This window comes from Acipenser ruthenus, chromosome 7 (genome assembly GCF_902713425.1).
Source record: "Acipenser ruthenus chromosome 7, fAciRut3.2 maternal haplotype, whole genome shotgun sequence".
Lineage (NCBI taxonomy): Eukaryota > Metazoa > Chordata > Actinopteri > Acipenseriformes > Acipenseridae > Acipenser > Acipenser ruthenus.
This window is the reverse complement of record NC_081195.1, coordinates 23,054,482-23,082,481: the sequence shown is the minus strand read 5'-3', so window position 1 is coordinate 23,082,481 and position 28,000 is coordinate 23,054,482. Positions and strand designations below refer to the sequence as shown.

The 28,000-nt window shown below is 37.6% G+C and overlaps 1 long non-coding RNA gene across 1 annotated transcript; it reads right to left on the bottom strand.

Annotated features, from left to right (window-relative positions):
- On the bottom strand, positions 1–9,213 carry LOC131737467 (uncharacterized). Its single transcript, XR_009329087.1, has 3 exons — positions 5,712–9,213; positions 2,551–2,638; positions 1–828 (listed from the first exon to the last, which is right to left on the bottom strand). It is a non-coding gene; the product is annotated as an uncharacterized LOC131737467 (long non-coding RNA).
- Positions 9,214–28,000: the final 18,787 nt, after the last annotated feature.

The window sequence follows — 28,000 nt, the reverse complement described above, 5'->3', positions numbered from 1 at the left end:
GCTACACACCTACGGGCTACAAACCCCATTAGTGAGAATATTGAATCTAAACTGCCACACTCTGTCCCATCAAAGCTGTTAGAAGATCTCATTGACATTTCATCAGACAGCTCCCTCAGAACCAAGTTCAGTGAAATGCCACAGGAAACATTGAGGTGTGAGTGCTCCGATGAATACAGCACTGCTTCTTCTGCAGCACTGAAAGTGTTGGTTCCTGTGAAAGGGTTCTTGCTTGTGGGTGCGTGCATTCGCTGCTGAGTGATAGGCAGGAGACCAGACAGGTTGAAATTGACACGCCCCGCAGGCGCGCAGGATTTATTTACACACATACACACAACAGCTCACGTGACACTACCAACCATGGTAGCTCACTGAGTGCATACGGCCAGCGTACGAAAAACAAAATAAAACACAATACAAAAAACTATAAAATAAAAGGTGCCGTAAAAACGGCGTGCGCTACTCCCTAATGCATGGAGGTCCCGCTTGCTCACCTCGCTATACTTTAAAGGGATCTACCATCCCCGAACTAATCTTTATGTATCAACACAAACCCCGACTCCGGCTGTCGGTGGTTTTGGCAGTTTCTTTTGGCTCCGATCCCGGTTCACCATCACGGCGATCGGAGGATTTCAGCAACTTATTTCTCTCACTATGCTCGGGTAGCGTGGACGATCTTCAGCCCGTTGTCCGTGGCTTTGCAGCAGCCCCGAGGTGAACAAACAGGACCTCTTTATACCTGACGCTGTGCTGGAACACACCTACCCGCTGATCATCCACAGCTGGCAATCACACACAGCAGGCAGGTGATCCCAGGAGCGTCAGGTACTGCAATAAATTAAATAACCATTACACACATTTACACAACATTAAATTAACAATGTATTCACACACAAACCCCCTCTTCATGTGCAGGGCTCCTGCCCTGCTACAGTTCCATTCAGTACAACCTACTTATGCGAAACCGGATTTTCAGCCATGACATTGATGAAAACAAAGTACCGAGCCAGGATCAACATTGACCATGACATGTGTGTGTGCTTGTGAAGTACCTCCACGTCTTGAAAGAATTGTTGCTCAGCACCAGCAACAAGTTTCATATTGAGTAAGTAAAACAAAAATAATGATATCCATCTATCTATCTATCTATCTATATATATATATATATATATATATATATATATATATATCAGGGATGGAAATAAGACTCTCATTGCATAGCAGTTTCATCCATTCTTTGGTTTTAGTATAAGTTTAATAAGACAAACCTGAAATTGTTCACAATGGGAATCAAGCTTGTTGTAAAACTTGTTGTAAAACCTGGAATAGGTGAAATATCAGTCTTATTTCCATCCCTGATGTGTGTGTGTGTGTGTGTGTGTGTGTGTGTGTGTGCGGCGGAAGGGGGGGGTGGATTGGGGATATCCCCCTTCCTCGAGAACATTTTGGACAATGATTAATCTGACCTGCATTATTACAATTACATTTCCAATTAATAAAAGAAAAAAAAACAACATTGGTTAATTTAAAAGTATAGAGTTTGCAACTTCAATTAAGAACCCATTAATAAATGGAGTGTACATATGTTGATAATAACAGTGATCTTACATATACTTTTTATATTGCAGATTGTACAATGACTGTCGCGGGTCTGCAGGTTTCTAATGTCAATTTATGGGTTTGCAGGTTTCTAATGTCACTTGGGTGGTCTGAGTTCAGGAGGTCAAGGCCAGCCCTGCAGGTGTCTGCTTTGAACAGGAGGCAGGTCAACAGGGGTCCGCTGTAGCATGGTGAGGAGAAATTCTCTGATGATTTTGCCTCCCTAAACCATGGGAGCGCCAGAGCTAATGCAATGTGGAATCCCCAGCAAAGATCAGCAACTTCCCACAGCTAAGCCTGTGCTACCCGTACTCATCCTACACACCTTGCAGTGCTGACTTTTCCCAGGGATCCCAAAACCCATCTGCAAGCGAAGCGCTTGATTTACAAGATCTATTGCAGTGGAGATGAATCTTACTTCAGCCCCTTTAGATATGTTTCTGGAGTAAAGAGTTCTCCAATTACCAGACGCTGCACGACTGATTAATAACTCTGTAATCATTATTTTTCATTATTTTTTTTGCACATTTCTACAACATTTTGAAATTGGGAGAAGGGGTTTTGTGGCACAGGGGGCTAATGCACAATTAGTCTCTTGACCTTTTCGCTGTTGGAATCATCGGGTGTCATGTGGAATGAGTTTAAGTAGTCCAATAATCTTGCCTGCCTGCCTGACTGTCTGCTCTGTGCCTGATTGTAGGCAGTGCCATGGTCCCTCAGTTTCCATGACAACTACATTCTCAAGAGCTACATGTTTAAATGAGAGGTAAGAAACACACAGCTGAAATTCAAATATTATTAATTACATATAAAGTTCAAATATAGTGTAAATTCCTATTTAATTTCAATGAAGTATTAGTTATTTATTCTCTTGGGATTCAGTGAATTGTCACATATTATAAAGTTTTCAATATATCAAAAATGCAATGTGGAAGAATGGAAATACTGTACCCATTGTAAATGCTGTTTCCTTGGTCTTGCTGTTGTACAACCTTAGGAGCACATTTTCAAATCATTAACGGCATTCTTTTATTAATTCCTATTTTTTGAAACAAGACAAAAACAAAAGTTAATTTGATTCAACTAGAACCAAAAACAGTAAAGCAGTAATTTATTTTAAGGTCACATTGTTAGGAGGATGTCTTTTACTGTGGCATCCTCCTGTGGCGAATGAAAACTGTATACCACAAATGATCATTTAGTATACAGTAATCCGTCGCATGTCCGCCTGCAGTGGGACCAGAGTAAAGGCGGATATGTAAAAAGTCAGATGAATTAATCCTGTTTTAAATACCATTATACACAGCAGTGACAATTACTATATTCGCAAAATTATTGTTTTGAGATTCAGCTTTTATTAGGGAGCTCCCCTAAATCCCTTGTTTAGAAAGACACAGGGTATTAATGCTTGTAACAGGGTAGCCATCTGTCGTGTTGGTGCGTGCATTCGCTGCTGAGTGACAGGCAGGAGATCGAGACGGAGGTTGAAGTTGATACGTCCCACAGGCGAAAAGGATTTATTTACATATCAACACACTGAACAGCTCACGTGACACTACCAGCAATGGCAGCACACGGACCACATACAACACAGAGAAGTAGGATTTAAATGAACCTGCCTTGAAGACTGTTAGTATTGACTGAAGGTTGACATGAATGCAGGAGTCACCTCCTCAATACAATTTGAACATGACTTAATGGTTGCATGGAGTTTCCTGTCAATTAAATGATCAATTTCCTGCCTGAAACTTTGCATTGTTCCTTTTTTTCCCCCAAATCTTTAACAAACTCACTGTTTCACCCTTTTTACACTGGCCTCTTTACTAGGGTTACAAGACATCCTTTTTTAAAGTACAAAACTGTATCAGTCTGCTCAGCAAGTTAACAGCAGAGAAATGTATTCGATAAAATGGTAACAGCTTTTGCTTATTTACCTTGTTTTGATCAGATGACAACACAAAGAAATAAATGAGCATTAATGATCTGCAATAAATACACCCCATGTTTAATTTTTAAACTATTATTTTGTTATTTTATACTGTTATTGTAACAGCTTTAGAGTTGCTACGGTGTCTGTGAATTGAACTCTGAAAATCTGGTAACCCTAGTCATTACAGAAATGCCACCTTTCACCGACTCAGAGGTAAACTATGCTGGTGACATTATTAGGTATATCTATGGCAGCTTTTTAGGCCATTAAAATATATCCCTGTACATAGAGGTTATTCATTTTAACAAAGCGTCCGGGTGCATCTGAGCTAACTTGCCTGGAGGGTAATTTGCTAAAGCTTTGAGTATGTATTGTGAAGGCTCCAATTACAAGCATTTCCACAACTGGGAGAATATAAAAAAAAAATTTTTGTGTGGCTTGTCAGACATCACTGAATGAACTATGGTAGTATGCCAGCTCATGAATCACCAGCTGAAAGGAATTTGTTTAGCTGCACAGACATAATTGTAATAAGCAAGATAAAGCCATTTAGGGATGCATATAAAATATAAATAGATTTCTTGTCATATTAAAAGGCGCAGTTTTAAAATTTGTATTTACTTATTGCAACTGCCAAGACCCATACTTGAGACAGCTTAAAATTTGCCCTGTAGTTTTCCCATCATTTCACAAACATATTAAACATAACACACAATATTAAACATGACATACAATATGAAGTGTTTTTGTGTTTGTTATAATGATTAAGTTGACTTTCCTTTTATTTATGGTAACCATTTACATTACGCGTCTCTAATTACTGTGTATTTATATAGTTGTTACTTAGTAAATACACATGCACTTACACATAATTACAATGTGTTTAAGCATAACGTGTACATCTTTTTTTGCATGCTATAACCCTAACTCTTTTCTGATGCAATTGTGTACTTATGCATGAAGATAGTTCCTCAGAGTTGGAGTTTGAAATCCCACTTACACAGATGCAAGTGAGTAAAGTTATTGATGAAGACCTAAAACTGATTTTTCAAAGGCTACATTCTGTGTAAACAACAGTTTTCCTCCGTAGATCAAGTTATTTATGCCCCTGATTAAATCAACCTGATGTTAAATCAAATTGATGATACAGTGCAAGTATTTCAAACCTAGAGTAATGCATGCTGTGTTATTGAAAGACCTGTGCATCCTGAATCATTCAGCAAACTCTGTACTCTGTATTATGGGCAGCAGTGTGGAGTAGTGGTTAGGGCTCTGGACTCTTGACCGGAGGGTTGTGGGTTCAATCCCCAGTGGGGACACTGCTGTTGTACCCTTGAGCAAGGTACTTTACCTAGATTGCTCCAGTAAAAACCCAACTGTATAAATGGGTAATTGTATGTAAAATAATGTGATATCTGTATAATGTGAAATAATGTATAATGTGATATCTTGTAACAATTGTAAGTCGCCCTGGATAAGGGCGTCTGCTAAGAAATAAATTATATATATTAATTTCAATCCATTCTGTATTCATGTAGCAGGAATGAGCCATTATAAATAATCCAAACAATGTGCCGCATTGCCACCACAAAAGGACTTGCATGGTATTTACACACCAGCTTTGTCAATAGGGTGTAGGGTGACCACGGGCCACCCGGAGGATAGTGATTCAACATGACATGTCTGCAGGGTGTTTAAATTGTGCTGGAGGGTTACATGAACGCTCCACAGTGGAGAGTTTCTGAATCATATCAATACAGAATGACAGGTTTATGTAATATTAATCGTTGCATATTAAGTCAAGTTATTTTCCGGTTTGCCTGTTTCCAGTTGTAGAAAATGCAATTTTCCAGATGATATATATATATATATATATATATATATATATATATATATATATATATATATACATATATATTCTCAGCTCGCAACAGTACAGATCTTTGAAAGGGAAATTAACTGGTGTGCACGAGAAAATGACATGCAGGCTCAAGATATTATCGTGCACACAGGTTATTTGTATTTTACCACGTCTCTGAATGGTCATGCTTACTGGTATGTCTTTGGGTTAGGGAGGCAAAATCGTCAGCACTGTAGTGGACCCTTCTGGTCATGCACTCCCATGAGCTCAAAGTGTATAACTGCAGGGCAGGCCTTTGTCTAACATGTGCCCATAACTCACCAACATCTGTAGCCGATGTCCTGGGTATTAAGAGGCAATGGGCTTGGTCATGTGATTGGAGGACGTCCACCGACCTTCGGTTCTCTTGAGCTGTTGTGGGCAATTGCTGCGCTGAGTGAACACTAAAATCAGGTAGAAAAACAGGGGTAAAGATGAAAAACGTTTGGCACTACATTAGTTAAATTTCGAGAATTGTCTCAGTCCATAGCTTTGAGCTTCCTATAGGTATGTCAGATATAGTAATTACACCTGAAATTGTGTTTGAACTTGGATTAAGATTTAGCAGTTTTAGATTTTAAGACGAGAGAGGTAAGACTTTATAAAAGGATTGTGTATGTACTTTATATCATTGAATGGCTTGTGTTCTCTTTCATAGCCTTGTGTAATACTGGATGGTGCCCTTTCTGAGTATTCCACTGAGACTGTTTAAGTAAGGCTTGATGCAGTACTAAAACACAAAAACATAAATTAAGATACATAACGCATAATTGAAGATTTTACCCCTAGACTGGAGAACTTTTGACAAACTTAAGTTTTTTTTTTTTTGTGATCATTACAATTTCTTGCCATTCTATAGTGTTGTGCATTGAAAATGTCAATTGCACATTGATTTAAACGGTTTGCTGTTTGAACATCTTGTGTAGTTTGGCTATCTTTGGGAATAGGAATTAATTTTTGCATGCATCAATATTATACTTCCCTTGTAAAACATAATTAAAAACAATTAGAAATGTTGGTGTCTTGCAAGGCAATCTTCAAACAGAAGGGCCAACTCTAAGGATGGAGTATGTTAATGAAAACAACATACACTGTCTGGCTGGTTTATTAGCATCTGTCTGAATAACAGATGCAAATTAAGTTGCCTGTCATATGATAAATCTGACTTAGTTTACTTAAGCATTGCTGTGGAAGTCCACCCAGCAATGCTGCAGTTGTACCGTGGTGGCCATTGTTACTTTCAAGATGATAGTGCACCCATCTAAAAAAGTGGCAAAAATAAAATAGAGCATCACACTTGATTGAATCAACTGTCTATCCATGGTTATCCCAGTGTTTCTTTGCATAGAACTATATCCATGCACTTTCAACTAAAACCTTAATTGTTAGACCACTTAGCTCTAATCTTGGATTACTTTACCCAATTAACATTGAGTAAACCAAGATTAGTGCTAATGAGGGTATGTGAAACCAGCCGCTAACATTGTTAGAAGTGAAAACACACATACAAATGACAAAACAAGCAATAAACACCTCAGACATTTAGTTTAGTGGCCTGTAAGTGCTCTTAAGTTGTTTCTTATTTGTTTTACAATTGTAACGGCTGCCAATAACAATTTAAAGAAAATAGATTTGTGAAATGTGTTGCTCCGAGACTGAAAAAGTAAACAAAACACAAATGTTTTCTTTTTCAGAAACTACCCACAATGCTCAGTTCATAGGGAGCTTGTGGGGAAAGGAACTTGTGCACAAAGACAAATATGAATATAATTTTTTTGGGGGGTAACACTTTACATTAAGTGTCTCTAAGTACTGTGTACTTAGATAGCTGATGATTACATCTCTAATCCATTTGGACTGCCTACCTTCCTTTGTTCCTGTCACAGGGTGGCGGGATTCAATCCCCAAATGATTATAGAAATATATCGACTCCTTCCTTAATTTTAAAGGCTGTTCTGTAGCCCCCTCTTGGCTGGTCTCGCACATTATCTAGATTCACCTGGCTTCCCTAAAGGGCAACGGCAGTGATTGCCTTCTGTTGAATTGCTCCAGCTGAGTGCCTGTCACTGCTCAGGCATGGTGTGAGATAAAATTCTCACTGTGTGAAGAGTTGGGAGGAGAAAGGGTGGCTATAGAAAGAACTGCTGTTACTGTTATTTCTACAGTATTCTTTTACATTAACACGTTACATTAAGTCTCTCTAATTACTGTGTATTCATTAATAGTTACTTAGTAAATACAGGTGTATTTCCACTATTACAATGTTACTATGCATAGTTGCAATGTACTTAGGGCCTGATGTATTGATAGGCGTAGTGCAAACAATTGCGTCAGCAAAATCCAAATTGCCTAGTGGCTAGGCAATTATTTTGCACTGCGGCTTATGTAAGCTTAAGAGCAATGCAAATTACTAAACACACACAAATAATGCAATCATGATTATGAGGGTTGCAATAAGCTCCGCCTGTGCATTGGGCTATTTAGCGGCTGCACTTATAGCCCAGAGGTGAGGGGAGTTAGGAGTACAGAGAGCAGCAGGCGCTGTGTGAGATTTGTGGAGCATGATAATCTAACCAACCAAAAAACATATATGTCACAGGAAGGGCAGCAAAGTCCTCTTGATGCACGGAAAAGATTTCTGAGGAGGCACTGAGAGTCCTTATGGCTGAGGTCACTCAGCATGAAACTGAGTTATTTGGAAAAGCCTCAGCCAACATCAGTTATGCTACCAAAGAGGCCATATGGTCCTCTATAGTGGAGAAAGTCAATCCAGCTCTTAGGTCTAGGGTGACCTGCGGAGTGAGATGGTAACGCCTTACCACTATATCCTCCAGCATCCCAAACAATCTGACCCTGGGTTTGAATATATGGGGTCGTCTCCGTCTTTTCTGAAGGTTTTCCTGCCTGTACTCAACAACAGCCAACCCATTCTGCACGTGCAAAACACAGATTTTGGCCACAATACGGGTGTTTTGCAGCTGCAAATCACTTTGCACTTATCCTTACACCGGCCCATTAATGTGTACATCTGTTTGCATGATATAACCCGAACCCTAACCCATTTCTGATACAATTGTGTACTTGCATATATCATGCAAAAAACTTTCACACTCATTCTAGTTCTGTCCTAAGGGACTATGGTAGCATAAGGACAGCTACAAGGGCATGAAGCTACCATTGGTAGAATGGGAACATTTTTATTTTTTGAAATACCAGTAAGTCCACAATGGTATCAACCAGTTTCACAAATGACAGTATTTCTGCACCATATCAGTATCAGAATATTTGATATCATGATCACTATCTGTGTGTTCCTTGTCCATTTTGCAGCCATTGCTATTAACTCCATTGCCTGGTACTGATTGTACTGCTTGGATTTCTTCACTGTATCCCAATAGTATTTAGCAAGTTAAAAAAAAGGACAATACAAATGAAACAGTATCCTACTGTAAAATTCTGTCAATAGCAATGCCCTTGGTCTGATATCAACACAGGTGCCAATTAGTTTGAGGGCTGCAGCAACCTCAATACGTGCGTCAGGTAGAACTAAAATCAATGGCAATGGCATTTGATCACTGCCAAAATCAGACAAGCCATCAGAAAGCACCATCTGCTCCAAATAACATTATCATAACCCTAAAATGTCAGTGATTTGATGAGAAATGGAGTGCTATCTTAATCATGCAAAAATTCTGGATGCCGTTGTATATAAACAGCCTGTGATGAATTCTCTTGCTCTTCTTGATGCTTGCATTTTTTTGGATTTTGCCTCAAGTCACATGCTTGGAATGAATCAGGGTGTGTGAGGTGGAAGCCAATTTTTTTTTGGCGTGTTTTACAAGCGTCTCTGTGCTTCTAACAGCTGCTGTAAATTAGATTAAATGAATTTACATTAGAGACAAATGCATACATCATTAATACATACTATAACATTTGGAAGAGGTGCCCTTATCCCATCGTAAAAGCATAGGTAAGCGTTGTGATGCCCAGTGTAGGGTTACTATATGACTCCATGTACACTAGGACAGTTTGGGACAGTACAGGCTTTTCAACTCACACCACAATGCATTCTGGTAGGTTTTACCTGTCTCTGGTAGCTTTCACAGCAGGACTACACTTACCAGAATGCATTGGGGTACAGGTTGAAAAGCCTGAACTTTCTCACACTGTCCTAGTGTACATGGAGTCATATGGTAACCATACCAGTGAGGCATGGCAAAGCATATTCAAAACACGGCTTACTATGATAAGCCATGGGAAAAGCACAGGAGAACTGCAAAATTAAATGTGCAAATTTACTTTCATAAGGAAGCAATCGGCAACCAATTAACAAATTGATTATCGAACATGTAATAATCAGCAAGAATAAATGCATTGAGAATACTAACACACATGCCTTGAAATGAATCTGAAAAACTACATGTGAATATTATTATTCTAGTAATACAGTGCATGCATCGAAGAAACGTCATTGCTAAAAAGCAGAACCCATGGCGATCAATAACTGTTACATCTCTAACATTTAGAAAGCAGATCTTACTCTAGCTTTAACAAGTCTCTAGCTTATAAAGAATGCCCAATCTCATCTCAAGTGAGGCAGAGCCAAGGCATAAGCAGATGAGGGAACAAACAAGGAAAGTAGGTATTGTTGTCTTGTGTTTTTGAATCTGTTTTTGGGCAATATTTTCACCCTCAAGCTTAGGCATTAATTAAAATAAATGACCTAATATAATAAACACAGTATATAGTTAATAGTGTTTCCAGTGTTGCGAGGTATTGTACATATGTGTTTTTCTGGCAGGTAACTCATTTTAACCTTAGATCAAATCGTGCATATTTTAGATGCTTTCAAAACCAGAACAAATTGTCAGTGGAATAGCTATTTTCTTATTTGTCTTTCGAAAAAAACAATACGTCTAATGATCCTCCTCCCCAGCCTCCATCTGCTTTTTGGTTTCATCTTACGGGGGGAGAGACCTCCCTACGGTCAGCCTCTCTCCACTTATCTTTCTTTTTCTAATGTCTACATTCATTCCGTGTTGTTCTGATTCCTTATGAGTGCTTCCTGGGTCTAATAGGATCATGTGATGTTTAACACACCATGTGATTCTATTACAGAAACAGAATAAATTACCTTCCCATAAAAAACAAACATGTTAAGAATTTGACTTTTATTTTATTGTCATTACTCACTGTTGTAGACTCACAGTGCACTATGTGCAGAACATTTCTTTTCATACTCAATCATGGTTGTTAATATGTTATTATCCATATTAATATAATAAGCAATAAGAGTCATTTCACTGATCTACAGTATAGTACCATGTGAATGTATTATCAGCAGTATGTACATTATGAAAATATTTCCTCTATGCTAGGCTACCATTCTACCACCATAGATGCCCTTGTGCTACCACCTATACAAATATTTGAGCAGTCTTCCCATTTATCACAATTTATCAAGGCTTTTTTAAAAAAAAAAATGCTTTACCATACCTCTATGTGACTTACCATGCCTCCTTATTTTATTATGCTTTTAGTACAGAACCATTATTGTGCCACTGCTTTGCCATTGAAGACCATTCAGTAACATGTACTGGAAGATCAAAATACAGAAACAAGATGCTGTTCTGCACATTCTATTGTAAAGTGAATTGAAGCCGAGGGCAGTTTAAATGCGTATGTTAATAAAAATGTCATCTGGAAGATTTTCTCATTTGCTAAGATGCACCTTGTATAGTACATTTGAAATCCCATTATTTTTCATGTGGTTGACAGTAATTCTGATGTAAAAAAATGTATGAACTTACAGACCATTTCCCTTTGGATTCATATACAGAATGCATTTATTCATGACACATTCACTGGCACTAGTCCCAGTTTCTGGAAAGCACGATGACACTGCATATGGAGTTCTTACTGTAGAGGAGATCTCTGTATCTGCAAGTATGGGGGATCTCTAATAGGTGAATATTAACATGGTCTCAAAGACTTTTCAAAATAAAAGAAATGGGTACAAAATTAAGACTTTCAGTTACTAGGCACCTTTTTCATACCAATTATTAAGTAATGATTTGGTAAGTGTAATTAATTAAACACTGGCAAAAAACTGAAGAATAGACACTCAATGTTGTTTCGAGAGGAAAAAAAGGGTGTCATTGAAAGTTATGTGATTTGGGCCAATGTTATCTTGCAGTTAATAAAAGTGCCACTTTCAAGTTGGAGCTAGGAAAATCATTTTCAGATTCTTTATATTTATTTTTGAAGTACGAGATTTTTCAGTTCTCTAATAAGCCCCTTGGGGATTTAACAGTAAATCACACACTTATTGGACTAGTTTGCTATTCTGTAAGCCAGTTGCTACAGGTCCTTATTAGAAAATTGTAACATATTGTATGAGCATGCTCTTAGCATTGTTTATCTTTGGACACAGTGTTTAAGGCAGAAGACCAGAGTCGTCTCAGAGAAAATATGTTCCTCTAAAACAGTGATTCATTACTGTACTTCGGTTTATTACCGTTTATTAAGTTCTGAATTTAAAGCACATAGAGACTGTGCTCCTAGAATGCGTTATTAAATGCCGCCATAGAGCAGAGGAATTATAACATAGGTGATGTACTTCTGTATTAAATTCCCCCCGTTAATCAATTAATCCATCACAAACAGAAGCTTGTTTTAAAGTGTGGTCAATTGCCATGAATTACCAATTCTAAGGGTAGGTAAACACAAGTTTACTCTTCTTACAAAAGCTTAGCTGAGTCTCAAAGAACTGCCTACTGATCTCTGCCCCTCAATATGTACCATGAATTCTGTGCTCACCCGTGCTAGTCTTTTCATTGTCATGGGACCATCATCGCACACACTATGCAGCTAATTATCTTCCACAGGGAGGGAAGGCCAGAACTTTTCTGCCATCTCCTCCTCTAGCCAGTAAAGGTGTACCTCAGCTGATAACTCAGCACTGAAGAGGATAGGCCACGTCTCCCAGGGAAAGAGAACTAAGGCCACAAAATAATTCTGTGTTTGTATTTTTCTGGTAATACAAGTATTCCTTTTGTCTATTCATAAAAAATAAATAAATAAATAAAAACATCTGAACTCATTTCATGTGTCTTCTTCTTCTTCTTCTTCTTCTTCTTGCGTTATTATCATTTTCAGGGGGCAAAGTAATAAGCAAAACAACATTTTAAAGCTATATATTTAACAGCACTTAAATTATTCACATAGCATCCTCTGACAGGCTAATTGACACTTCCTAGCTGGAAGAAGTGCAATTTATGCTGGCAAATTCAGAAATATTCATTTAGTTCCATAAAGAGGCACTGCACTCGTTTTGCACTTGCAGATCAATAGAACAGGTTGCAGATTAGGATCTTTCCCTAGGACCACTGTCATAGGAAGAGTTTCAAGATGTTGTTGATTGCATCACTGGCTCTACCTCACAGATTCAGGGCTCTAGTGTGGTGGCCTGCCAAGCTGCTTGTTATCTGTAGCAAACCAATCATAGCAGTGTTTCAAATTAGACATCAAAGACCTAATTTTTTTTTTTTCTGATCAAGTACGCTGAAGAAGGCACTTGCCGAAACGTTTGTCTACTTGTGGCGGCTATGAAGCGCAAAAACAAAAACAAAAAGTATGCAAAAAAAACCAAAATAAAATAAATAGCCTCTTCTAAAAGGGGTGTGCATTTTTAACACAGTCATTTCTGCCCCTTTGCATTGGTTTTTGATTTTATTTAATAAAAGTGTGCAACCCTGCACTTGAACCACCTCCTCTTACTCCTGCTTCAGTGGTTCAGCAGTGTGTGTTGCATTCAGGTTGTGTTTAGATGGGCACATTGATAATCTGCGTCACAAACAGTGTATTGGATGTTGTGGCTGGGTGTCCCGCCCCTATATATATATATATACATGTGTGTCTGTGCGGAGTGTCCCGCCCCAATTTATTATTATTTGTATTTTTGTTTGCGGCACGGATAAAAGCGCCGCGTCTTTTGTTATTGTTTTTTATATTTATAATTTAAAAGCCCCGTGAGGATGCATGACTGATCAGCTACTGATTATTTAACTAGCTGACAGTCATGCATCCTTACCAAATGCGTGCAGACTGTGGCCGAGGGGTAATAAGATAATTAACAGCTAGTTAACCCCTCGGCCAGAGTATAAGAACCTGCAGCTATCCGTGCTGCAGGGTGGAGTGTACAGAGAGGAGGTACGGGGAGATAGAGCGGAAACAGAATATAACAATTGCTAAAACATGCTGGATTAGCCAGCACGACACTTACTTGTTTGTCTGTTTATTCGGTTGACCCTCGTGCCTTTTGGTTTCTGTTTTGTTGTTTGTTTAAATCTTTTATTTTTGTTTTGTTTATTAATAAAATCACCTGAACGCCGTTGCGTTCAGCTTCACCCGCCCATCCATTGTTTTGATTCAGTTACTTCCTGGTCCGTGACGTCACCACACTTCACCACTGCAAGCCAGCCTGCCACAGTGTCTTATTATGATTTATTATGTATTATGTTTTACAGGATGGGAGAAAACTCATCCGGCATTATTTGTTATTGTTTTAGTACCTCTCCTGAGACTGCGTGACTGTCGGCTAATAATTATTGAATTAGCTTACAGTCACGAAGAATTATTAAACCCATGCAAAATGTAGCTAGTTAAATCCTTCAGCCACCACTATAAGAACCTGCAGCTTTCGCAGAGTCGGGGTGTGTTCAGGGCGGAACGAGAGACGTGAGTCGTGAGACTAGAGAGTCAAATCTTAAAATAACAATTGCTACGCGTGCTAGTTTAAACCAGCACGATACTTGTTTGTTCTGTGTCTTTGTTTGTTTGTTTTGGCCAATGTGCTGTTTATTTTGAGTAAGTGTTCTGTTTTGTTTTATTTATTATTAAATGCACAGGCACCGCTTTTCATACCCTGCAGTACTGACTGTCTGTGTCCATTCTCTTCCAAGTCTGATGTCACCACCAGTCATCCTGGTCACACATGTGAACAAGCAAAGCGTAAAACAAAATGTTGATTTTCTGACTTTCTAAATCTAAATGAAGCAGAAAAGTCACTATGATCCCTTTTTGTATGCTGATCAGGATTTAGGTTTTAATTACAAATAATACTCAAAAAAACAAAGGAATTATAGTTGTTTCCACAAATGAGGAGCACAGCAGCAAAACTCTTAGTAGTTCTTGGTAGAGTAGAGCTGGAATGAGTTTCTCTTCACATTATTATTATTTATTTCTTAGCAGACGCCCTTATCCAGGGCGACTTACAATTGTTACAAGATATCACATTATTTTTACATACAATTACCCATTTATACAGTTGGGTTTTTACTGGAGCAATCTAGCTAAAGTACCTTGCTCAAGGGTACAGCAGCAGTGTCCCCCACCTGGGACTGAACCCACGACCCTCCGTTCAAGAGTCCAGAGCCCTAACCACTACTCCACACTGCTGCCCATCCACATCCTACAGCTGGTCAGCCTGAACTCTGGCAGGATACACTGGGTCTCCCAGGGAGAGAGAATGGGTTTCAGAGTGTCTGACAGGCATACTTTAAATCTTTAATCAGTCATCCCTAAAGTCTATTTTTGTATTCTTGATTTCAAATAGTCTAAACTCATTACTTGGTCCCTGTGCCTCTTTCAAAAAATGTTTAAAAACAGAGTTATTCTCTTGTTAATTATTTAAACTTCCATAAGGCATATTTGAAAGCACGGCAGAAGAAAAAAGCTATTTTTCTGAAATAAAGGTAAAATGCATCTTTTGCTATATGGAGAAATTATAGAACTCCTTAAAAACTCAATTTTATGTTTCTCTTTGTTGTCTTGTTTGTTTCTTCTCCAATTTATTTTTTGTTATAGTTTTCTATAGTAAAAGCATGGTAAAGTGTAATAAAACACAGGTGAAGCATTGTAAAGCCCAGAGAGGTATGGTAAAGTATAATAATAATAATAATAATAATAATAATAATAATAATAATAATAATAATAATACTATGTAACACAATTTTTGTTCCTGGGTAGTAAGTGTTATTTCCTAATTGCTTATGCCTCAAAAGTATAGAAAATGGCTATTATTCCCCACAAACTTTGCTTTTGTGACCAGGACAGTGATATTTTGAAATTTACCTATTTTCCAGAACATTCCAGATAGATTCAGTGCTGAGTAAACTTGGAGTAACTTCTAGAACTTTCTAGAACTTTCCAGTAATATAAATAGTAGGATAAATACAGGGGCCTTAAGCCCACCAGTTCAGTTTAGTTCCAGCTGCCTAAGTGGATACATATCTGCATTTTTCTGAGATGGCATCAAGGTCATAGGAGACTTCAAAATGGTGGCATTCTTGATGGGTCTCCAAGGCAGTTTTACCAAGTTTCCCTGCTATCTTTGCCTTTGGGACAGCAGGGACACCAAGGCGCACTACCACAGGCGGGACTGGCCACAGCGGACCGAGTTCTCTGTGGGGAGGAACAACGTCAAGTGGGAGCCACTGGTGGACCCCTGGAAGGTGCTGATGCCACCACTGCACATCAAATTGGGCCTTATGAAACAATTTGTCAGAGTTCTAGATAAGGAGTCGGCAGCCTTCAAGTACCTTCAAGACTCCTCCCTAAGCTGTCTGAGGCAAAGGTCAAAGCCGGTGTCTTCGTCGGACCACAGATAAAGAAGATCCTGGAGTGCAATGAATTCCCCAAGAAGCTCACTAGTAAGGAGAAAGCAGCTTGGAACAGCTTTGTCGCAGTGGTTCAGGGCTTCCTGGGCAATCACAAGGCCGAAAACTATGTGGAGCTGGTTGAGACTCTGGTGAAGAACTACGGCACAATGGGCTGTAGGATGTCCCTCAAAGTCCATATCCTTGATGCTCATCTTGTTAAATTCAAGGAGAACATGGAAGCCTACTCGGAGGAGCAAGGCAAGCGCTTCCACCAGGATATACTGGACTTTGAACGCCGCTACCAAGGACAGTATAACGAGAACATGATGGGAGACTACATTTGGGGGCTGATTCATGAAAGTGATTTACAGTATAATCGTAAATCTCGAAAAACTACTCACTTCTAAATCTTTTGTAGTCATTTTTGTATTACTTTAGTATAAATACATGTTAATTTGGATTCATATGTTGTTTTTTTCTGACTTTATGTGAACGAAAAGACACAAATTCGCCCGTTTTCTCATTGGAAATAGGCAAATTTCAAAATATCACTGTCCTGGTCACAAAAGCAAAGTTTGTGGGGAATAATAGCCATTTTCTATACTTTTGAGGCATAAGCAATTAGGAAATAACACTTACTACCCAGGAACAAAAATGGTGTTACATAGTGTAATATAACCATTGAAACTGAATGGGAACACTGTACATTTACCGTGGTAAACTCTTATAAGAAAAATCTTGTTTGGAAAAAAAAGTAGTTCCCCACCTCCCAATAGAGGTTTTAGAGAAACATTTGAGACATGTATCATAATCACATGAACAACTTGTTGAGTCTGAATAACCAGGCAACAATAATTTTATATTTGGATTATGGAGAGATAGGGTTAAGCTAAGCACATACTTTAGACCAGCATTATTTATGCACAGTATATGGTAAAAAATAAAAAAGGCAACAGATTTATGGGGTTTGGAGTTTTTCTTAAATAGGAGGTAAAACAAATATATTTAAAGTGCTAGACTTGTCCAAGAATTGTGAATTATGAACATCTGTTTACTGAGAAACAGTGTTTTTTTTTTTATTAAACACAGGGAAACAGCTGTGCTGATCAAGTAGGATGAAATGTACACACCAAAATGAAACCTCTTCTATGAAACTGTTACCAGGTTTTCATAGTGACGTATCCCTTTTCACTATCAGAATTGCAATCAATGTTATATCATATGAAACACAATTTTACACAATGGCAAATGGACCATGGTAGCTACAATGTGGGTGAATAGTCGGTGGTAATAATTTCATATTTTAGCAACACTTTACATTGACTCTAATTACTGTGTATTTACATGGTAGTTACTTAGTAAATACATGTGCACTTACACTTAATTACAATGTACTTAATGTGCAAATCTTTTTTGCACGATATATGTAAGTACACAATTGTATCAGAAAAGGGTTAGTGATAGGGTTAGGTTTAGAGCTAAGGTTATTATACATTGTAACTATGCATAATAACATTGCAATTATGTGCAAGTACTCTTGAAAGGTAACCGTATTCAGGTTTTTTGTAATTGCTCTTATTTGAAATCGTTCATATCCAATTATTGTACTTATTACTTGCTCTTAATGGAATTTACTCTTATAATCAAATATTTAAGTGTAGCTGCTCTTAGTCGCAATCACTCTCAATTGTAATTATTTACTGTAATTTGTATTCTCTCATTTAAACTTGCTCTTACTTAGTACCGATTGTATTATATTCTATAACTGTTATTATCTGTATTTTGATATTTTGTAATGTGATACTTTGTAACAACTGTAAGTCACCCTGGATAAGGGCATCTGCTAAGAAAATAAACAACAATAATGTATTTACTAAGTAACTACTAAGTAAATATACAGTAATTAGAAACACTGTAAAGTGTTACCCATATTTTATACATACTAATGGTATCATAATGGCATAGACTGGTAATCCACTGAAGTACCATGGTACCATATCATTAACAGAGAGTTTGCCACCATTTCAAGACCCTTAGTTCAGTTTTAGATGCATTGAGAACACAGTTTCATCAAGCCATGACTAGTGGTTTCCAAGATGTAGCCTTCAGTAGCTCACTCAGTCTGGTTGCTGTTCTTCAGCCCTTAGGGCCCGTAGTGTTATTATTATTTTATTATTATTTGTTTATTTAGCAGACGCCTTTATCCAAGGCGACTTACAGAAACTTGCTCAGGGTCACACAGTGAGTCAGTGGTTTAGGTGGGATTTGAACCGGGGACCTTCTGGTTACAAGCCCGGTTCTTTAACCACTGGACCACACAGCCTCATGTGTTACCACACAAGCAATCAAAATGTACACTGTAAATTCAATCTCAGATAAATGAAGTTGATACGTTTATGGTGTTTAAACGCTGGGCTTAAAATTGGAGGATGTGTGTGGACAGCATTGTGACAAAGCACCTAGAGGCAGAAATATATGTCCTGTCAGAAATTCTCTAGCAGAAGAAATATTAGTGTTGCTCCAAAGTATTTCCCTGTCACAAGTCATGCCAAAATACCTGAAAATACATGTAATACATTCAATGACAAACATTCTAGTCTATTTCCAATTCCTTCAACGTTAATAGCAGTTCCATTAAGAGGAATGTGCGTAAGCTGAACACTTCTCCTCAAAGGATAAAATAAAAATGCCATACTCATCTTGAGGTCATAGGAGATAGAGGCTGTTTTTGCCTTGAATGATGAAAAGCAGTAAATCATTGAGATGCAAATTGAGATGTGCCGCTTGTTCTGTTCGCCAAAGCAGCTAGCTCAAGATCCCCTAGTGCAACAGAAAGAAAAAATGTTAATTGGTCTGATTAGTCCTCTCATTAATACAGGCATCAGCCCAGGCACTCTCACAGACTGCTGAGTTAATATGTGTAAATATGTTTTCCAAGAGCCATTGTAAACCAAAAAGGCTGAAGCAAAAGAAAAAAAAGGCCATGGTTGTGCCCACTTCATGGCCAAGACTGCTTTAGAATGTTTGTAAACCTTACAAAATGAGCTTCAGTGGCAATTCAAACATTACCATTACAAAGGTAAAGCAATTGTTCTGTACTGGGGAATGCAAGCTCAAGGGTAGCTACTGCAGGATGAGGCTGCCATGGGTCCTGTATGCACAGTGCCCCTCATTGTAACACCTTGGAGGGGCACTAATGAGCTTTGGCTCTCAAACTACCACCACCTCTTCATACACTAGCACTTCTGTTCATTGATCCAATAACTTGACCAGGCCTAGCTTCTGAGAGTAACACTTTACATGGTCACTCTAATTACTATGTATTTACATGGTAGTTACTTAGTAAATACATGTGTACTCACACAATTAGAATGTTATTATGCATAGTTACAAAATACTTAATGTGTAAATCTTATGCAATAAGCACATTGTAACTATGTATAAAAACATTGTAATTATATGTAAGTGCTACCTTTCTCAGGAAAGAATTTCTAAGCCACTTAGCTTTAACACAATGAATATCAAGCATTGAAAGTCCAGACTCTAGTTGTGGGCACTTCCTTGAACAATGCATTTCAATGTGGATCTCTTTGTACTTGATAAACATTTGAATACATTATACAACCAGCGATGTGTTCAAACTGTCTAGACGACAGCAGTTCGTTTTAGCTATTGTTATTCATTGCCTTGTTGCCCAACAGTAAAAAGTACACCACTTTTTATTTCTACTTTATTCATCCAATAATTTGTCTGTGTTTTGGGGACACAGTGCCTAGAAAATAATATCCAGTTGCTTGGCAACAGCTGCCTATATTTTTCCAGCAGCTATCTGCAAACATTTTTGCTGATTTAGTCATTAGGTTAAATGTCAGGAGCATTCAAGTTTGGTTAAGTTGAAGCCTGTAGTATGCTGAGTTGATAACACAATAAACACTGAATTAAATCTAATCATGACAAGGGAAGCAGGAGAAAGAAACACTAATTAAAGGTGTAGGTACTAGGGATGTGCATGGTGAAGTTCATTGGACACAATAAGAAAATGTTTGGGGCTATTTACAAAACATGGCAACACTTTACATTAAGTGTATCAAATTGCTGTGTATTTACATAGTAGTCACATAGTAAATACAGGTGTACTTGTGACGGGTTGCCACCACGGTTGTTTATTTTTTTGTAATTGATGTTTTTTAGAACGCCCCCCAGCCCTGATTTTCCTCCCTTTTCCACCCTCCAATCAAGTATGTTGTTTCGCCACACCTCAATCTTTTTAAAGGCTGGGTTCCCATGCAGTGAGAGGAACGAGAGGGTGTTGGGGCGGCGGCACCTGCATTGTGTGTATGTGTCGCCGGCACTAGCGTTCTTCACAAAAGAATCCTACGGCTGTTATATTTTTGCGAGTGAAAGATTGTAGCCCCACCTTTGTGAGATCTATGAGTAGTGGGCAAGGTATTCTTGGAATTATGAGAGCGCATGAGTAAACTAATTTGGATATATCTTTAGTAATTGGTTAGATACAGCCATAGCTGGCTGTTGAGAATATATCCCTAAAGCGACTAGTGAAATGTACTGTTCAAAACTAAGCCAGTTTACATTTAATGTGGCATTTTATCATTTTATTCTCCTTTGATTACACCCCAGTTATGTACCAATGCCTTATCTGTGAGATGGATGTATCTGTGAACTGGAACTGTGACCTTTGTTAACCAAAATTACTCAAATTCTGAGGACGCAATTCCCTCACTGGCGTAGTCGGGCTACTGATGTTTATCCTGTGCCATTTACTGTGGGTACTTTTTTCTGCCTCGGCTCCTGAGGAGGTGTTACATACACATAATTAGTGTTATTATATTTGTAATGTACTTAATGTGTAAATCTTTTTGCACAATGTAACCCTCACCCAACCCTAACTCTAAACTACAGCCAAAAGTTTTGCATCACCCTATAGAATGAACTCATTTTGCTTCATAAAGGCAAATAAAACCTGCTGAATAATATTACATTAACATATTAAATTACATACTGCTGACAAAAATGGAAAAAAGTGACAATTCTAAATCTAACATGAAATACTATCATGGCTTACAGTAGACGTCTGCAATATAATTTTGTAGTTACTTTGATTACATGATGTTAAATAAAAGATCTAAGTAATGTGTGTATAGATAGATAGATAGATAGATAGAGTAATATGGTGCGGGGTAGGGAAACTTATGATTGCAATAGACAGATGGTAAGATGCAAAACACCAAACTCAGAGAGATCGTATGAGTTCAAACAGCACGGTGTCTGTATGTTTAATCTTCCAATAAAGCAACAGTTCACACTTCTTAATCAAAACAGAACGTAATAACTCTTCAATACGTAAACGTAACAAAACAAACAATCGCTGGCAGTATGGTGGTTCAGGTACAAAAAGGGTCGTCTTTACCGGGTTCGGGTTCTCATTCAGTCCAATAATCCAGTCCACTAATCAGCGTCCAATTCCGTTCCAAAGTCGTTGCCAAGTAATCCTTTGTTTGTTTTGTTTATCTTTTTCTTTCTCTCTCCCTCGCTCTACACCCGCCGTCCTCCATGTCTTTTCTCCTCCACTACACACAGATGCAGATTGATGGTCAGAGCGTATTTTATACCAGTGCGCTGATTCGGGCACCTGTTCCTTGTTAAGCTCGTTAAAGTTGGATACAAATGATAAGAAAGGTGAAGCAACATAACGTCCATCAATTATCCTACCCCGTGCCATATTACAATATATATATATGTATATGTATATGTTATGTCTCAATCCTAAAATTCTAGGTGATGCAAAACTTTGATCAGTGATTGCATATACTTTAAGTAAGAAATGAAATTAATTATGAATACAATGTTTACATTTACCCAATGAAGATGCATTTTGAAAGTCAACTGATTCCAAAATCCAGGAGTTCTGTACATACAAGACGTCTGGCCTATCTTTGTTCTCATAAGACAAATATTGGTTGCATTCAGTGTTCCTTCAAATACAACGCTCATTAACTTCACTTGCTGACATGGGTTGTAAGTATCTTCGACCATCAACATGTCTACATTTGAAAACCAAAGAGGCAAAATGAGACTGTCTTCTAAACTGCAATGGTAAAAGATCCATGTTAGCATACATCAAACAGTGATGAGTCAAACCACCACAGCCCAAGCCAAACCAGGACAGTCACAATCACGTCGACAACCAGTTTCTGAGGCCAAATTCCACTTTTCTACTCAGGTAGTTTAAAATAATGTTAATAATGTAGATGGATCCAATAAACCTTCTGCAATGAATTTACTTCAAAGAGATTCAGTCTGCCAGAGGCTCCACTTACTCTTCAAAGACGTAGCCGATGTTTTGAAGCAAATATCCAATGTTTCCATTTTTAATTTTACAACATTTACTCCAGCTAATCACTCTTCGGTTTCCAAAAAGCTAGCTGAGCCTGGAGCAGGGATTCTTTGATTCAATTTACAGTATAGTGTCTGCTGGTTTAGAACACAATACCAAACAGTCATTTTTAAAACTTTGAATTACAAGTCTTTGGGTACACAGAATCAAAAGACAGTATATGGGAATCTCTTCGGAAACACACATATTTTTCTATTTAGCACAGTTATTATAAATAATCTCAAATAGTCTGCACTGTAAATGTTTATCACGTTACCATTTACATCCCATCTTAGCATAATTATGTGTGCCATTTAAAATGTTTACAACATCAAAAACATTAACCTCAAGATAAACACTACAATAACTAACACTGATATTTTTTTTTTATTAAAGCCAACACAAAAACGATTTGAAAACTGCAAAGTTCATGAGCAGTACAAAACACTCTCCATGGGCAGAATCGCCAGAGGCCTGCTTGACCCACTCTCATATCAGTGTGGAAATCCTCTCAATCGAAATCATACATGTGTACAGGTGGATGATTATTGTGAAACTATACTAACTTTTGAGCTGCAAAACAAAAACGCAATATTTATTCACAGTGGTTTAGAGATAATATATAATACAGTTTTTAAAAAAAAAAATCAAATCAAGATCATTATTTTCTTGCACTTTCATTTTTATTTGTTATGAGTTGTCCTGCGTACCCCCTACGATCCTTATAAGAAGAGGTCTGCTCGGGCCTAAATTTAAAACCAGTTCCGAACCCGACCCGAGCCATTTGAAATATTTGAATACCCGACCTCTCCACAAACATCATAATTCCAAACATACGCTTTAAAAGAAGACGACAACAGGCTTCTTAAAAACTGTGTTACCATAAATAGCCACACATTAAGATGCTCTTTCAAATTGGCATAATCATTTTGGACAAAAGAAGTCAGCTACAGGATGAATACATCCCTTTTCAGTGTGCCACTGCAGAGATGAATTTATTGTCTTTTCGCTGTCATATCAGTAATATTTTGCAAGATTTGCATTGTACAAAGCCACATGGACTTTTATCATCGCTGAATACAGCAATGTTGTAATTTTTCCAAACAGTGGATTTAGACGCACCCTTTCCAGCAACGGAACATTCCACTGCTACACATTCTCCTGCTGATAGTTTTTTTTTTTTTTACTCCATCAGTCTCAATATTTTTAATGTAGAGAATCTCTCCTTCATACAAATGTTTGGTTAACTGTCGTGCTCGCCACTCACGGCAGCACTTCACTCAGGAAAGATATTTTTAGACAGGCAAAAAAGGAAGCAGGAAGTCAGTTTTAGGAAGCACTTGTGCACAGAGGAAGAAAAAAAATCCTCACTTAAAATAAAAAAATGCCATAATCTACTCACTGATAACACACTGACCTGACCCAAGCCCGAAATATATAATATATACAAATCCAACCCTGACACTTATTGTCTTGTCCCGTCGGGCTCGGGTCGGGTAGCAAGGCTTTACTTAGAAGTAACCCCAGGGGTACGTGTACCCCAAGTTGAAACCCCCTGCTTGATCTCAGGACCAGCAACTCCTTGCTGAAGAAAAACTACAACTTCATAAAAAGCGATGTAGCATTGAGGCTGTCTGTCCACCAAAACTATGCCTCACAGGTATCATTCTGCATTATTATTAATATTATTATAAATTAACAACTACAGGCCACATCGAGTGCATGAGTCTACAAGCGAGGGAGATTTACTAGCGGTTAGTTAGTATTTGTAGCTATCATACACGTTTTTTGGTCTTACAGTAGAACACTCAGTCACGACTGCCAAATTTACAAACTGGCAGGTCTACCCAGCACCCCACTTTTAGTCAGAAGTATGCAACTCATTCAATCATGCATACTGTGCAGCAGATAGTGAATCCTATCAACGGGGTGCTGGTCATGAAAAAAGCAAGATTACTGTACCAACAAATGTATCCAGACAAAGGTGGGGAAGATTTCAAAGCAAGTAGGCTACGGACAATTTTACCAGGAACATTTTAGTTTTAAACAACTCACAGGTTTTTTTTTTCAAGCCAAAGGAGGCTGAGTGACTGAGCAAGCTGTATGAATGCATTTTGTTTCACCTATTTCCATTTACAGTACCATTTCAAAGAACCATAACAGTATGAGTATTGCATTACTGTGCTGTATCCTTGTATTCACCAGATTGAGGGTGTAGATAGCAGGTGTCCACATTTACTAAAACCAATGAAAAGTCATTTTCAGAGTTGCGGACATTTCAGACTTACGAACAACCCCCATCCCCAAAGAGGTTCTACTTTTTTGTTAAGATCAAGGATATTAATAGAAATAAATCAGTTATGTGCTGCTTCCGCTCTGACTTCAACCAAATCAGTCATTCTGCAACAGGCTTTGTTGTGTTTGATTATTAAACCCCGCTGTATTGTTTTATTTCAGGATAGCAGGGTCTGATTTTCCAATGAAAGTCAATGCAGAGATGCCACTTGTTGCATTGAGTGATACAGGGCACATTGAGCTTGCAAGGACATAACAGCTTTCTGAGTGGATACAATCTGAGACAGCCTACAGCTATTTTATAATGAGTGTTTTCCTTTTTAAGGTCACTGATTTTAATTAAAAAATAAATTTAGTCGTGTGACGTTTCCGCACCAAACTTCACATAAAAAAGACATTAATTCTATTAACTCAGAGAAGAAATGATTACAGATAACATGTAATGTTCATTATTAATTGCACTAATTACAATGCTATTAATTAGAATTACATATATATATATATATATATATATATATATATATATATATATATATTTTTTTTTTTTTTTTCTTGTTTTAACATGATTTGATATTACATTTTTTAACCCCTTAAGGTACACAAGGAATTGAGCGGTTGTTCAAACAGTTTCTAATTAAAATGCGTTTTAAGAGTGATTCAAGTAGTATCATGAGGAGGAAACTGCCAATTTGGAGGACCAGCTCCAGCTTGCCAATACATTTTAAACCCTGTTTTGTGCACCCCATTGCAAAAATAAGAAATTTAGTGTGTGGGATATTTTATTTGTGGAACATGTATGTCCCTTGTACCTTAAAGGCTTAAATAAGTAACTTTGTAACTAGATTATAATGTTATTCAAACTATATATTATCTAATTCATGTCAATAATCAATATATTACATTAATATAAATAAAGGCAGAATGATCTTTGTAAGCCATTGCTCGTTCAATATATTGGGTATACCTGAATTGCTAATTATCAATGTGTTTCTGTAATGGTGCCTGTCATCGTGTATGGGAATTGGACAGGGAACTTGTAAAATGTTATGGATTGGTAACCTGACTTGCATGTTCTGCTTGAATAATCCTATAGAAGAATTGAATGTGTTAATTAGTTCATCGGTGATCAATTGATTACATGACAAGTTGACAGAGTAGAAAAATCCATTCCTCTTTGGGTTAATGGGTTTCCATTAGAAAAGTTAGCAAGCTTTGCAAATGACTGTAAAGCATTGTGTTACTTTACAATGGTTAAAAAAAAAAAAAAAATGTAGCAACACTGTTCAATTTATAGTATAAATAAATATTAATTATCAAGGTCAGCTGCATTGTAATCTGTCATCTGAGCTCCACCGTTGCTGTCTTGCCTTGCACTTACACCTAGTACAAGCATGTAGTTCATGCACTGATATTATAGTATAGAAACAAGTTTTAAAATTGTAATGAACAAAAAATACAGTGGACAATGGAACAGAATTGATAACATAATGCAATATTTGGTCTCTTGCATAATACATACTCACATTGGCTCTGCCACTCCCAACTGCCCTGCAGCAGATCCAATAGCCAGGAGAGGGGTGAGCTCAAAGCAGACTCCTGCAGTTCACTTGGTCACTCTCTAGCAACCCCTACTGGTCAGGCACCAGGGTAGATTCACATAGGTCAACGGGTGAATAGTGTAATTGGCATGAAAGTGTAAATGGAAGTCACATGTTCATAATCAGCCCTCTGATTGGTAAGTATGCTGCAGAGGTGACGTTTGCATTGGACAATTCAAACTGGGTAGAAAAACAGGGCTAGAAAACAATACAAATTCAAGGATACTAACCTTAACTTCCATATGAGCAACATGGTCAGTAATATCGCAGACCATTCCCAAATGAGAGATATGTTCTGAAAAGTTAACTTCAGGTTTTTGAAAGCCAGGTGCTCCATTTCCCTAATTAAATTTGATGAAATCAAAAGACGAAAGCTCCACAAATGGCCATTAAACTGAATATATAAAGATGTATTAGCTTTAATGCATTACAAAAGGTTAACTTTCAACTGTGCATATAATCAGAAGGTAATAAACCATTGAGTGATTTTTCTGATGAGAGAACTCCTCGGTGCTGTTATGCTATGCATTCACTGTAATGCGTCTTCTTAGATTCCTTCTTTAAACATTAATGCACTATAATGCCGTATTCATTTGTGATGCATATAGTTAATTCATCTGGATTACAAGCCCCTTCATTAGAAGTGTTGGCATTAACACAAAGAGCAGGGAGTTACACACTCTTCAAGCTCATTATATTAGGATATTAATGACTTGAGATAGATATTATACCCTTTATCTGGGTTCTATGAATATACGACTGGAAACGTCCTACCTATCTTACACATATCAATATCCAGAAATACTCAATATCATGCAATCAGAAGTTTTGTCATTAGGACCAAGAGTGGAAAGCAACACTTTACATTAAGTGTCTCTTATCACTGTGTATTTACAGTTACTTAGTAAAGACATGTTTACATCCACATAAATACAATATACAATAATTGGCTAGCAGTGTGGAGTAGTGGTTAGGGCTCTAGACTCTTGACTGGAGGGTCGTGGGTTCAGTCCCAGGTGGGAGACACTGCTGTTTTACCCTTGAGCAAGGTACATTACCTAGATTGCTCCAGTAAAAACCCAACTGTATAAATGGGTAATTGTATGTAAAAATAATGTGATATCTTGTAACAATTGTAAGTCCTGGATGAGGTCGTCTGCTAAGAAATAAATAAATAAATAAATAATTAATAATAATAATAATAATAATAATAATAATAATAATAATAATAATAATAATAATAATAATATGCATAGTTACGATGTATGTAATGTGTAAATCTTTTTGCACAATATAACCCTAGCTCTAAGCCTTTTTCAGAAGTAGTAACCATTCACTACTAATGTGGAACAACTTCCAAAACGGCTTCCACAAATAGACCACTCAGAAACTGCACCCTTTTGTTTTTTGGATTTCTCTGAAATTGTGTATAACTAGAATAGTAAGCCCAAAACCTACCGTTCCTGATGGCTATTTAAGGGGTAATAGCATTGCTGTGGCATGCTATAACAAACCTGTCAAGCCTCACCTTTTGAAAGCACACAACAGGTGTTTTTAATTAGTGTCATCATTCTCAGCTGTGCTTTATTTGCCGTTCCATTATTAAGTAATAACAGAACGGCA